Below are 12,313 nucleotides of genomic sequence, written 5' to 3'. Positions count from 1 at the left end.
GGTCGCCTTCAGACGGGCAAATTTCTGCTCTGGGAACCAGCCGCCCAGGTGACAAGGTGAGGAAGCACAGGTCCCCAGAGACAAGTGTGACGGACTCCCGTCTCCGGAAGAGAGATGCCTCAGGCAGAGAGGAGGGACTGGGGACTCCAGTGGGACGCTGCCAGCCTGCCGGGAACCAGCCCCTCCGGCTGCAGGTGCACTCAGGTGGCAGAGGGGACCTGAACGGGACAGCAGTGCGTGGCTGGCCTCGCTTTCCCCATCCAAGGCCAACGTCCTCTGCAGCTCTTGCCACTCCGCCCCTCGTCTCAAAGCAAAGTGGTCTCTTCACTCAGGTTCCCTGGTGCCTGTTCAGGACAAGGATGCCTCCCGGGAAGAAAGAGGAGAACCGACGGGGCTCACCCAGCCCGGGGGCCCTGGCAGACAAGCCAGCACTTGGCCTGTGGGCCACGGCCCTCTCCTGCCCCCACCGGCACCGTCTGCCCTCTGTCCCCTGACCCCCACCTCCCAGGAGACGAATCCAGCCCGAGGACCGCCTCGGGGCCGGCCTGGGAAGAGCTGGGTGGAAGGACAGGTGAGGGAAGACACAAGGGGTGTTCTCGACTCCCAAATCTGACGACCGAAGTCTGGGAGGCGAGAGGAAGATGGGAGGAAATGCAGGGTGTGCATTTGCACGTCTTCCTAACAGGAGAGGTGAGTGGGTGACCCAGGGACTCGGGCGGAGACCTGACACCTTCAAAGGAGCCGGGAGGAGGATCCGAGAGAACCAGAGCAAGGCCACAAAAGCACAGGGGCGGCGGGAGGTGCAGGAGACATACGTGTGTGGGTCCTCCAGGGCCCTCAACCTTCGCTCTGTGTGTGTGTGTGTGTGTGTGTGTGTGCGTGTGTGTGTGTGTACCGTGGTTAAAAACCTTGGTGAATATGGCTTACGTGTCTTCTTTTTTTTTTGTTTTTTTAATTTTTTTTCCAACGTTTATTTATTTTTGGGACAGAGAAACACGGAGCATGAACAGGGGAGGGGCAAAGAGAGAGGGAGACACAGAATCGGAAACAGGGTCCAGGCTCTGAGCCATCAGCCCAGAGCCCGACGCGGGGCTCGAACTCACGGACCGCGAGATCATGACCTGGCTGAAGTCAGACGCTTAACTGACTGCGTCACCCAGGCGCACCTTACGTGTCTTCTTAAGGTGACGAGGGCCATGGGGACGGCGCTCCCCCTTGCTGGCTGCGGGTGAGAGGCCACACCACCTCCTGGGTGGGGTCCGGGGCTCGCTTCTGGGATCCAGGTGCGTGCACACAGCGGGGAGCAGACAGGGTGCTGAGGGCATGCATGGACGCATCCACAAAGGAACAAGGACAGAAGCGGTTTCTGCTCTGGGCGGTGGGGCAGAGGCTGTTAGGGTCTTGTGCTTGGATTTGGGGAACTGGGGCTGGCAAGGCACAGCTGCTCGGTGACGCCCCCTCAGGACACCCGAGTCCACCTGCCCCTGGGAGAGCACGGGCGACCCTCCGCTCTGCCTGAGGGCTCTGTCTTGTCCCAGGGGCACCTCCTCTTCTGCCAGCCGGGGCCAGCCTGCCACCTGGGAGTGCAGGTACCCCGAATGCCCTGGGACAGGGCCGGTCCGGGTAGGACACCGTCTCCCAGCGGACTTGAGCTCCTGGCCGCCCCGGTGCTCTTCCTCCTCCTGCGGGCTGCGTGAGCTCAAGTCCTCCTCTGCTCAGGGACCACCCTCTGTCCAGGCTCCACACACTGGCACTTGGGGCAGGTCCTCTGGACCTTCTGGATTCGTGCTTCCTTGTCGGGAACGTGGGCAGAGGCCTCCCTCCCAGACTCGCCAGAGGGGACACGGCCAGGAACATTCAGACCGTGCCAAGGAAGATGCCACGTGGGGGACCCCGTTGTGTCGTGCAAACCGATGAGGTCACGGCGGTCGGCACACGGCAGGCACCTGAGATCCCCGGCTGAATTACGGAAGGAGGGAGGGAAGGAGGGAGGGATGGAGGGAGGGAGTGAAACCACAGAAGGGGGGTCCACACCAGGTCAGGTCAGAGGGCGTCACAGCTCGGGCCCTGGAAGGGGGCACGGGACACGTCTTTCTGTCCCTCCAGCGCTGACCTTCCTCCACGTGGGACCTGCTGACCTACTGGATCATCTTCACCTCCTCCGCAAACAACGCTGAGTGTTCCCAGAAGGGGGACAGTGGGCAGGGGCCAAGGAGGGGCTTCCGGAATCCTGTGCCCTGGGGGACTCTGGGACAGCCTTCCAGGTGGCCCTTTGTGTCCTCCAGGCACCAGGCCACGATTCCACCTCATGTCTCAGGGAATGCGCCAACCCATCTGAAGGCCCGTTACGTCCCCATGTCACAGATGGGGACACCGGGGCTCATAGCACACCCTGAGTCACTAGTAAGACAAGCTGGGTCAGGAAGCCCATCTCCTTGACTTTGGATTGTCCTACCCGCAGGCGTGCATCTTGGCGTCCTGGGGCTCGGGGTCCCTACTCCTGGGGGATCCCACACCTGCCAAGGTCCCCTACCCACTGAATCAGGGGAGCAGAGCTGACCAACCTGCCTGAGGCCCCACATGGGGCTGGGGAAGGGCCGACTCCGGGCTCTGGGGGCTCTCCCAGTACTGGGCCAGCCGGTCCCCTGCAGGACAAGGACTTCTCGCTGGGGAACGGCTGGGGCCTCAGCTTCCTCACGTTGTCACCTGGGCTGCCGTTCCCTAGACCAGAAACCTGCCCGTCTGAAGGTGACCATCGCTGCCTCCTTGGGGTCTCACTTGCCCGAGTCCCTCCCCGGGACGACCCGCACCTCTGATGCCTGCTCCCGTGGGGGTCGCCTCCCCTTGGACTGGGACGGGTCTGGCCTCCATCCCGGGGAACGCACTGGCTTTGGCGCATTATTTGGCACAGAGGCCTGTGAACCTTTCTGGCCCTGGGTCGTGAGGGATGTTCTCCCTTCTGTGGTGTGACCGTCCCACCTTCTGCATCTCCCGGTTTCTGTTTGGGCCACGGGAGGACCAGCCGTGTCCTGTCTGGCTTCAGGCTGTGGTGTCACAGCACGCACGGGGGTCTCCACCCCGAGACCGTGCCCATTGTCACCGAAGGGGCCTCCATATTCCCACCTAATCCTTAATCCATTGTGATTTCAATGTCAATGGAGAAAAAGTCTATTTCAAACAGCCACAAAGTACAAAAATGAATCTGTCCCGTCTGAAAAGTCGGTGCAGACCCAAAGGTATCTCTTGTGAGATTCCACTTGAAGGAAACCTCCAGACTAGGTAACGAAACACGGAGAGAAAGCAGGCTGGGGGTTCCCAGGGGCTGGAGGGGGCACGAATGGGGAGTGAGGGCTCTGGGTACACGGTGACCCTTGGGGATCGAGATATTCTGCAACAAAATTCTGTGGCGAGGTTCACAGCGTTGTGAGCGTACCCCGTGCTCAGGAATTGCACAACGTAAAATAAATAAAACATTTTATTGAAGATGAATATAGATTATAACTAATGAACAAATACCATAACAGCTAAAAAATCGAAGAGTAAAAGGAAAAGGGAGAAGAGGAAGAGACATTTTGGTGGGGGGTCGCAGTCAGGGATTGGAGAATGAATTTGAAATAAAATATAATAAACAAAAAATAAAATAAGATAAAAAAAGCACCCTGTATAGGTCTTCAAGCCCTTGTTTTTTGGCCGACATCCATGTGGGATCAAGGGCAGTGGCAGGGGCGGGGAGAAGGGCGATGGCAGGAGCAGTGTTGGGATCACAAGCAGGAACAGTGGAACCAGGAGAAGCGGGAGCAGAAGCAGGACCCAGCTGACTCTGCTCAGTTGCCTGTTGTCCCTGCACAGGTCCCAGGTCACTTGCTGGCTCCCAGGCCCCTGCAGGAGTCGCCCCAGACTCCACCCCTGACTGCAGAGACTCCGAGGACCCCGATGCCCTTGGGTCGGGCTCTGGAGCCGCACCGGCTTCCGCTCCTGCCCCGGACTCTTGAGAAGGAAACAGAGTGATGGTTGCAGTGGCTCCAAGGCGTCAGGGTGAGAAGAGGGATGGTCCCACCTCACACCAGCGCCAGCCTCTCCAGGGGCCTTTGCAGACACACAACTCACCCGAGAGCCTCCCCGAGAAGCCATGGCCAGGAACCCACATCAGGACCTCTGCCTCCCTGCAGGCCGCAGCCCAGGGCTCTCAATCTCTGCTCCTGGCCCCACACCAGCCCCGGGGGCTCCTCCCTGGGTGGCCCAGCACCGCCCTGGTCCCATGAACACACAAGTCCCACCCCCAGCCTTCTCACCCTCGGGCTCTGGCTCCGGGGGCTCCGGGTCCTGATCCCAGGACCCGTGAACCAGGACCCAGTGGGGGACTGGGCGGTGAAGGAGGCCTTCCCAGAACATCTCCAGGCTTATCTTCCCAAGACCTCCCTGCAGCCACTCTCTTCCTCGGTCCAGGGTAGCCCTCCTGGGCGACGGGGCACACGCACAACTCTGTAGGGCAGGTGTATCGGGATTCGGCCAGACATTTCCCGATTTCATCAGTTGATTTCTGTAAAGACAGTGACCCGCGGCCAACCCGGAGACATCACAGCCGTGCCCGGCCATCCTCAGTGTCCTTCCACCCTCTCCACCTGTGGCTCCCAGATCGGACACAGACCTGAGTGTGCACAGCCCTAGGCCTGTGACACAGTGACATCCACCTACAGGGCTCGGGATGAACATTGGGGTCAAGAGGGCCACCCCAGCACACCCTGTCCCTCCCAACCAGCCTTGACCGAGTGTGAGCCTGACCCGCCCACCAAGCATCTGACCCCTTCATCAGCCTGCACCTGCTCGGGTGGACCCTCCACACACGACCCCTCCATCCACACAGACACAGACACACACACACACACACACACACACACACACACACACGGGGGGACATGGGGCCGCACAGGTCAGATCAGAGTGGTGTCGGGCTGGACTGGATGTCTCTGGGTCTCCCTGTGTTACCTTTGGGCCCCTACGAGCTAGAGACCTGAGGTGTCCTGTGCACGACCTGACCCACTGTCTCCAGGGTCGGGAAGGGTCGCGGCCACGGGCTCCCCTGAGCCGGCAGCCGTGGGACACGGGCACACAACAGGAGAACATGTTCATTAGGCTAAGGTGTCCCAACGAATGAGCCCAATCGGGCGCTGTGTCCAGAACCTGGGTGCCTGGTGACCCGGGTTCTCAGTTCAATTGGGCTCTGTGACCAGGGAGGTGAGGTCACTTCCTGGGGTCCCCTTACCAGGCTTCCTAATCCTACAAGAGCCACTCCCAGGCTGCAAAGGGTTCCCCTCCACGCCATGCCCTGTCCCTACAGTGACACCAACACAGCCCAAACACGTCCCCGCGAGGCCTGGGGCGGCCGGTGCCACAGCTTTGGGGCCACAGAGTGGGGTTCAGACCTGGGTTTTCCTCCTGACCAGTGCTGGGACCCTGCACAGACCCCGTGCCTCCTGGGGCCCCCCGGTCTCCCCATCTGCACAGTGGGGTCCTTGTGGCATCTACTTGTAGGGGCGCCATCAGGGAGACACGTGTAGACACGTCCCGTGCCTGCTATCCCATGAGGCTCGTGGGCACACGTGGCCGTGGAGGATGAGGAAGGAGTGCGCCTGGCACAGAACACAGGAGAGGGCAGAGTGGAGTCTCCTTGAGGTCATTGTCTCCTGCTCAGCCCAGACCCTGGTGTGTGCCGACCACTAGGGCACCTGGACCCCAGCTGCCGGCCGGGCTCGGGGACGGGCACCAGAATGTGTCCCTGTGTCCTGTAGCCCTACATAACTGACCCTGTTCCTCCCAGTCACCCTTGACCTGGGGTGTGGACATGACCCTCCCATCAGCCTGCTCCTGCTCTGGGTGGCTTCCCCCCACGTCCATCCTTACAAACACACACAGCCTCACACACATTCACAGACACAGGGAGGCTCGTGCAACTCACCAGTCGGATCAGGGCCGTGTCAGGCTAGACCGGCCAAGCCAGGGCCTCCCATGTCACCTTTGAGTCCCTCCGGGCAAGTGACCAGAGGCTTCGGGGGTGAGACCGGACCCACCGTCTGCAAGTGGGAAAAGGCTCTCCCTGTGGGCTCTCCTGAGACCACAGCCTCGAGATATCATGACACAGCATGAGAACACGTTGCGCACTCGAAGGTCTCCAACCACGGGAGCTGAGTGGGGTGCTTCTCTAGAATGGGGGTGCCTGTGATACACACGGGGGCATCTTGGGGATCCCCTGGCCATCGGCCTGGCATGGCTCCACTCATGGGCATGTTCCCTGGAGACAATGTCCCCGCCCCACACCACTTTTCTCCCCCACCGCCTGTCAACTCCAGAGTCCACTCATCCTTTGATACCCACGTGGGTGATTAGTTACTGGGGGCGGGGGACTGTGTTTCCATGCAATTGCGTGGACCTGTGCCCACTCAGGGATGCCCAGAGGAAAGGACCCCACATGGGATGGGTTCAGCGGTCCTCCAGGATCTTAGAGGCTCTCATTCCCTCAAAAACCCCATGGGAAAGTGAAGCCCTGGCCTAGGAGCCCGAAACCTCCCCCAGCCCCTCTAGGCTCTGCTCACCTGGTGGGTTCCCGGCCAGTCCCTGCCTCTCCTAGCCTCAGTTTCCCGACTGTTCCATGAGCGCTTGGAGGAGGAGCTTCACCAGTCCGGCTAGAGTGGCCCCTGGCTCCCACCTTCGGGCAGGATGTGGCGCGGGAGCCTTGTGGGCGGGGAGGTGCTCCCACCAAAGGTCGAGGTAGGTGGATCCCTCGCAGGTGCACCAGGACCATGGGACTGCGCGCACGGGACCACCTCGCGGCAGGAGCCCACGACCCCTGGGGTCGCACGTATCCGATCTCCACTGCCCGTTCAGTGACCCTCATATCCTCTGAGGTCTGGGGCCACGGCCACTCTACCCAGGCAGGGCGGCTGGACGCAGTGGGTATGGAGACACGGGGGCAAGAGGGAAACGAGACAGACCCCCACCCTGCTGACCTGGCCCCCACACTCCACTCCACTATTCATTCGGGCGTCTGGCTGAGCAGGGGGAGGGGGAGGTGGACACCAGTCTGGGCAGGGAGAGGTCAGGCCGCCTTTCCCTCCTCCCCATCCCCTCCCCGTGCCTTCCCGAGACCCCCTCCCCCCACAAGCTCCCCCACTTCAGACACCTTCACCTCCCTGCTTTCATCCCCCACACCCCCACCGGACGTGGGAGCCGCCGACCCCATCTTCAAAAAGAGCACCGAGGGCCCAGAAGCTGGCATAGAGCTTGTGTGTCACAGGACTCTGACGAGGCTCCGCTGTGAGTGTGAGCCCGGGTCGCTCTGACCCGAAGCCTGGGCTTTCGCAGGACCCCGAGGAGGTGACCTCTGAAGCCAGCCTTAGAGATGAGGGTGTTCTGGATGGGAGCCATGGAGCGGGACGGTGGTAGCAGGGGGCTCGAGGGAAAGGGATGGTGGGCTGCCTGGGAGGGGAAAACACTAGGGAGGAGGGAGAGGAACACCCTGGGGAGGGCATCTGGCCCAGTTCACTCGGGGCTCCGGACGTCAGGTAAAGAGTCGGGGGTCACCGCAGCTTGCCAGGTGCAGGGGACGTGATCAGGCAGTGTCGTCAGAGCCACGGCATCCTAGATGTGCAGGTGGCTTGCAGGCTTGGTATTTGCCCCCAGACAAGCATGGATTCCAAGGCACCGGCCTGGGAGGATGATGTTGCCTCAGTGTCGTCCTCTGTAGAGCAGAGCAGGTCGTCGCCTGCTCCCAGGGCTCGATTCCCCGGCAGGTCCACAGATGGTCTCATGTCAGAGGAGTTGTTCAAGTGAGGTCTGTACCTCGGTGGTCTCGGAGAGGGGACCAAGGGACGTTCCCCCTGCCAGCTCGGCGGATGCTCTCGTCCAGGCTGCTGATCCTCACGTCCAGGCCGGCACCGGTGATGCAGTGTCGCCCGCCGGTTGGGGGGACAGGGGCAGTGAGGAGCTGTGCTTGCGGACCCTGAGAGACAGAGCTCGTGAGCGCCCAAGGTTGCCCGGGGGAGCGTGGAGGCTGAGGCTGAGCTGACGCCTGATGTCTCTGGGAAGGACCAGGAGGAGAGCCGGGCCCTGGGGTCTCCGGGAGGGACGGGGAGGACAGTCAGGACCCTGGGGTATCCGGGAGGGAATGGGAGGACAGCCTGGGCCCTGGGGTCTCTGGGGGTGAATGGGAGGACAGCGCGAGCCTTGGGGTCTCTGAGAGGGACTGGGAGGACAGAACGGCCCTGGGGACTCTGGCAGGGACTGGGCTCCGAAGTCAGACTCACAAGTTGCCGAAGCAAGTTCCTGCCGAGTTTTCAATGAAACCGCCCTTCAGTGTATATGGTGAATTTGGGGGCTCACACATTCAAGTGCAGAGTCACTGTCTACAGCCAGTATAACCCGCTGACCCCCTACCCCCGCCAGGGAAATAGTCACGGGGAAGAGCTGTGTGGGCTGGGGGAGCGTTCATCCCATTTCTCCTGGCCTGGGGGACCCCAGAGAACGTCTCCATTGTTCTCTTTCCCTCCAAAGGAGGAGCTGCCCCGAACATCCCTGCACCCTGGGTGTCCCCGCCCCTGGGTCCCCACTGCTGAGAAAGAGGCCACAGGGACCTGTGTCAGGAGTCTGGTCGGCCACCACTCCTGGGGCCATGCCAAGCCCTGGTGGCTGCATGGAAAGGCTGGATGGCTTTGGGGGCAGGGCCTCACTGGCGTCCCCTCCCCGCTTCCCCACTGCGGTCTGCGATCCGGGTCCTGTACGGGTGCTCCATCCGTCACCGGTACCCGCCTTGTTCCTGCCATGGGAGGGATCTCTCTGCATCACCCATTTCACAGAGCAGGAGAGTGAGGCCCAGAGAAGGGAGGCAGGTGTTTCTGGGCACAGGGCTGGTCAGCAGAGAGCTGGAATACCACCTCTGGAGCCCCCGCCAGCCCGGCAGGGACCCCCAAGCCGAGGACGAGCATTCCCCTTCTGCCTGGCCACTCATTCTTCCCAGACCTTGACAGTGGCCTGTTCCTTTTGGCCATGGGTATTGCCTGGCGACCAGGAGGGAGTCCAGCTGGTAGGACAGGTGTAGCTACAGGGCACAGGGACACCTGTGAGCTACCAGGAGCCACATTGTGGTCTCTGTCCCCGATCCTGCCCGGCAGCTGGGGCCCAGATGACCTAGGGGTCGGCACACACCAGAGTCTGGCCTGAGCAGGAGGCCGTGACCTCAAGGAGACTGCACTCTGCCCTCTCCTGGCTCCTGCCTGGTCTCACCTGTCCTCCCTGAGGGGCTCCAGGGCCCGGATCCAGGCCCCTGTTGGCTGCTCTGACTCCAGCCAGGAAAGATGTAGAGCTTGTGGAGCAGCTGGACCTCTTGGGGCTTAAGGGAGGACTGGCCACCGATGGGGCCTCGGCTGGGGAGGATATGTGCCTCTTGGGGTGAGGAATGGGCTGATACCCGGTCCCGGGGTCACGGCTCAGGTATACAAAGGGCTGAAATCACTGAGTGCCTGGGGGATGCCCAGTTACAGTAGCTCCCTGACACTTGGTCATCCTGGAGTTGGCCCCCAGCCTCCCCGGGCAGCTTGCCACCCTCTGACTCCTCACAGGGCTGCAGCCAGGCACAGGCTGGAACCGTGTCCAACGTCTTGCAAGGAAGACAAGGCGGAAGGAGGAAAGGAGAAGGGCAAGGGCGGACCGACTTCTCCCTGCCCTGAGTCGGCCTCCACTGCTGCCTCCAGGAGCCCTGGCCCAGCCATGCCCCAGGGTCCATACACCTGGACCCCGGGGTGGAGTCTGCGGTCCAGGCCAGCTGGGTGGGGTTGGTGTAGTCACTGGCCATCTTGTCCCCAGATGTCCAACCCACCTTGCCTCGCACCCTGAGGTCTGCCTGGCAGGGGCGGGCATGGTTCTGCGACTCAGGAGAGGTTTGGTTCCCAGTGCAGTTGGCAGAGGTGGGAACATGGGTGACCAGCCAGGTGGGGAGCGGTTGGATTCATGCACATCACCGGTCCGTCTGGATCATCTACACGTGCTGAGTGCGGGTCCCTGGCAACACCTGGCCTCCGCACGACCCATCCGGCCCTGTGGAGGGAGGCCTGTGTACCTGGGGCACCTCCCCTCCACCTACCCCTGGGGGCGAGCCTGGGCCGTGGCCACACTGATGCACTTCCCTGTCTGACCCCCAGGGACAGAGGGACCCTGAGGAATGGCAAGGACTGGCCCAGGACAAGTGAGGTGTGCAGGGTCCAAGGAGCAGGGCTGGTCTCCAGTCCTAGGCCAGCCTCTACCCCCCATGGGGTTCCCCCTGGGAATGAGAGCCCCTGAGATGCTCGGGGGTCCCTATCCACCCCGTCGCTGTGAGGCTGTGACCTCTGGGCATCTCCAGAATGGCGCGTGCACACACACACAAACACACACACACACACACACACACACACACACACAAACACACACACATATTCTGACTGTCCCACTGGAGATCAGAAGGGAGTCCACACCGGGAGGGCGTGGGTAATAGGGGGAAAGAAGAGAAAGGCTGGAGGCAGTGGGGCTATGGGGCAGGGACATCAGGATTCCTGGCAATAGCTTGGGACCCACCACATAGGGAGGGCAGATGTGCCGGTTGAGGGTCAGGGGGTCCCCAAGGTGTCCGGGGGGGATTGCCAGGAACTAGGGGAGGACGGGGTCTGGGGTCCTGTGTCCACCACGCTGGGCCCCTGGAGCTAGGAAGTGTGGATGGGGCTACGGCACAGAAGGACTCAGCTTCCTCCTCCTAAACTGGGCTGCGTCGACAGTGTCCCAAGGGTCCCACAGGCTCATAGACCACTCTGTGTCCTGGGATCTTCATCCCTGGCCCTCTGTTCTCCCCTCCTGGGAAAATGCTTCCTACTCCCTCAAGGTCCTTCTGAGCAGAGGGCAGCCTGGGGGCTTGGAGGACCGAGGACCTGGGTTTGCAGCACGTGGCCGAGCAGCAGCCCCTGGTGTGGTGACCGAGGTCAAGACCCTCCTTGATGAAGCCTCGGGCCCTCATTAGGAAGTAGTTACCCAGGCAGTGCCCTGGCTGGGCCAAGGAGGCCTCATGAGGGAGCTGAGCACCGGGCCTGGGGAGGGACACGGGCCACAAGGGAGGCTTCTGAGGGTTGTCCCCAGGACGCTGGAGCCCAGAGGCCCTGCTTCCGTGAGACACACAGAGACAGACAGAGTCCTAGGCAGAGGGGCGCCTGGGTGGCGCAGTCCGTTAAGCGTCTGACTTCGGCCATGTTACGATCTCGCAGTCCGTGAGTTCGAGCCCCGCGTCGGGCTCTGGGCTGATGGCTCAGAGCCTGGAGCCTGTTTCTGATTCTGTGTCTCTCTCTCTCTCTGCACCTTCCCCATTCATGCTCTGTCTCTCTCTGTCCCAAAAATAAAATAAAAAAACGTTGAAAAGAAAATTAAAAAAAAAAAAAAAAGAGTCCGAGGCAGAGACAGAGAATGGACCCACGAGAGAGGAAACCAGAAATTCCATGAATCGGCCCAGAAATGACACCCGGTCGTCATATTCTAGCCCTTAGAACCCGGTCACACGGGCCGTCCACCCAGGAGGGGAGGGGGTGACAGAAGCACGTGGGACCAGGAATCGGGAAGGCGGGGAGCCACAGTGGGGACCGCCCATCACGTAGGCCCAGACCAGGCTCTGGGACCTGAGCCCAAATGTAATGGGGCCCCTGGAGTGCATGTCCGGAGGGCACAGGGTGTGAACGAGTTCACCTCCACCTTCCCCCGGGACTGGGACCCAGGCAGGAGGGGTGGCTGTACCTGGACCCGGAGCAGACCCAGGCCCGTGTGAGTGTGTTCCGTGCCAGGCCCACCCCTTCCTCGTCCTTCCACACTCACGTGTGCCCACGAGCCTCATGGGATAGCAGGCACGGGACGTGTCTACAGGTGGCTCCCTGATGGCGCCCCTACAAGTAGATGCCAGAAGGACCCCACTGTGCAGCCGGGTGACCGGGGGCCCCGCGAGGCACAGTGCAGGGTCCCAGCACTGGTCAGGAGCAAAACCCAGGTCTGAACCCAGCTCTGTGGCCCCAAAGCCATGGCCCCGGCCGCACCAGGCTTCTCGGGGACGTGTCTGGGCTGTGTTGGTGTCACTGTAGGGACAGGGCATGGCGTGGAGGGGAGCCCCTTTGCAGCCTGGGAGGGGCTCTTGTAGGAGCAGGAAGTCGGGTAAGGGGACCCCAGGAAGTGACCTCACCTCCCTGGTAACAGACCCCAACAGAACTCGGAACCCGGGTCACCAGGCACTCACGTTCTGGAGACAGCGCCCTACTGG

General features: G+C 61.8%; 1 long non-coding RNA gene across 1 annotated transcript; it reads right to left on the bottom strand.

Annotated features, from left to right (window-relative positions):
- Window positions 1–3,933: 3,933 nt before the first annotated feature.
- Window positions 3,934–6,649, bottom strand: LOC123381694. The gene is made up of 3 exons (XR_006589023.1): window positions 5,957–6,649; window positions 4,293–4,540; window positions 3,934–3,987 (listed from the first exon to the last, which is right to left on the bottom strand). It is a non-coding gene; the product is annotated as an uncharacterized LOC123381694 (long non-coding RNA).
- Window positions 6,650–12,313: the final 5,664 nt, after the last annotated feature.

This window comes from Felis catus, chromosome D4 (assembly GCF_018350175.1).
Source record: "Felis catus isolate Fca126 chromosome D4, F.catus_Fca126_mat1.0, whole genome shotgun sequence".
Classification (NCBI taxonomy): Eukaryota; Metazoa; Chordata; class Mammalia; order Carnivora; family Felidae; genus Felis; species Felis catus.
The sequence above is the reverse complement of the archived record's forward strand: the minus strand, read 5'-3'. Positions and strand labels throughout refer to the sequence as shown.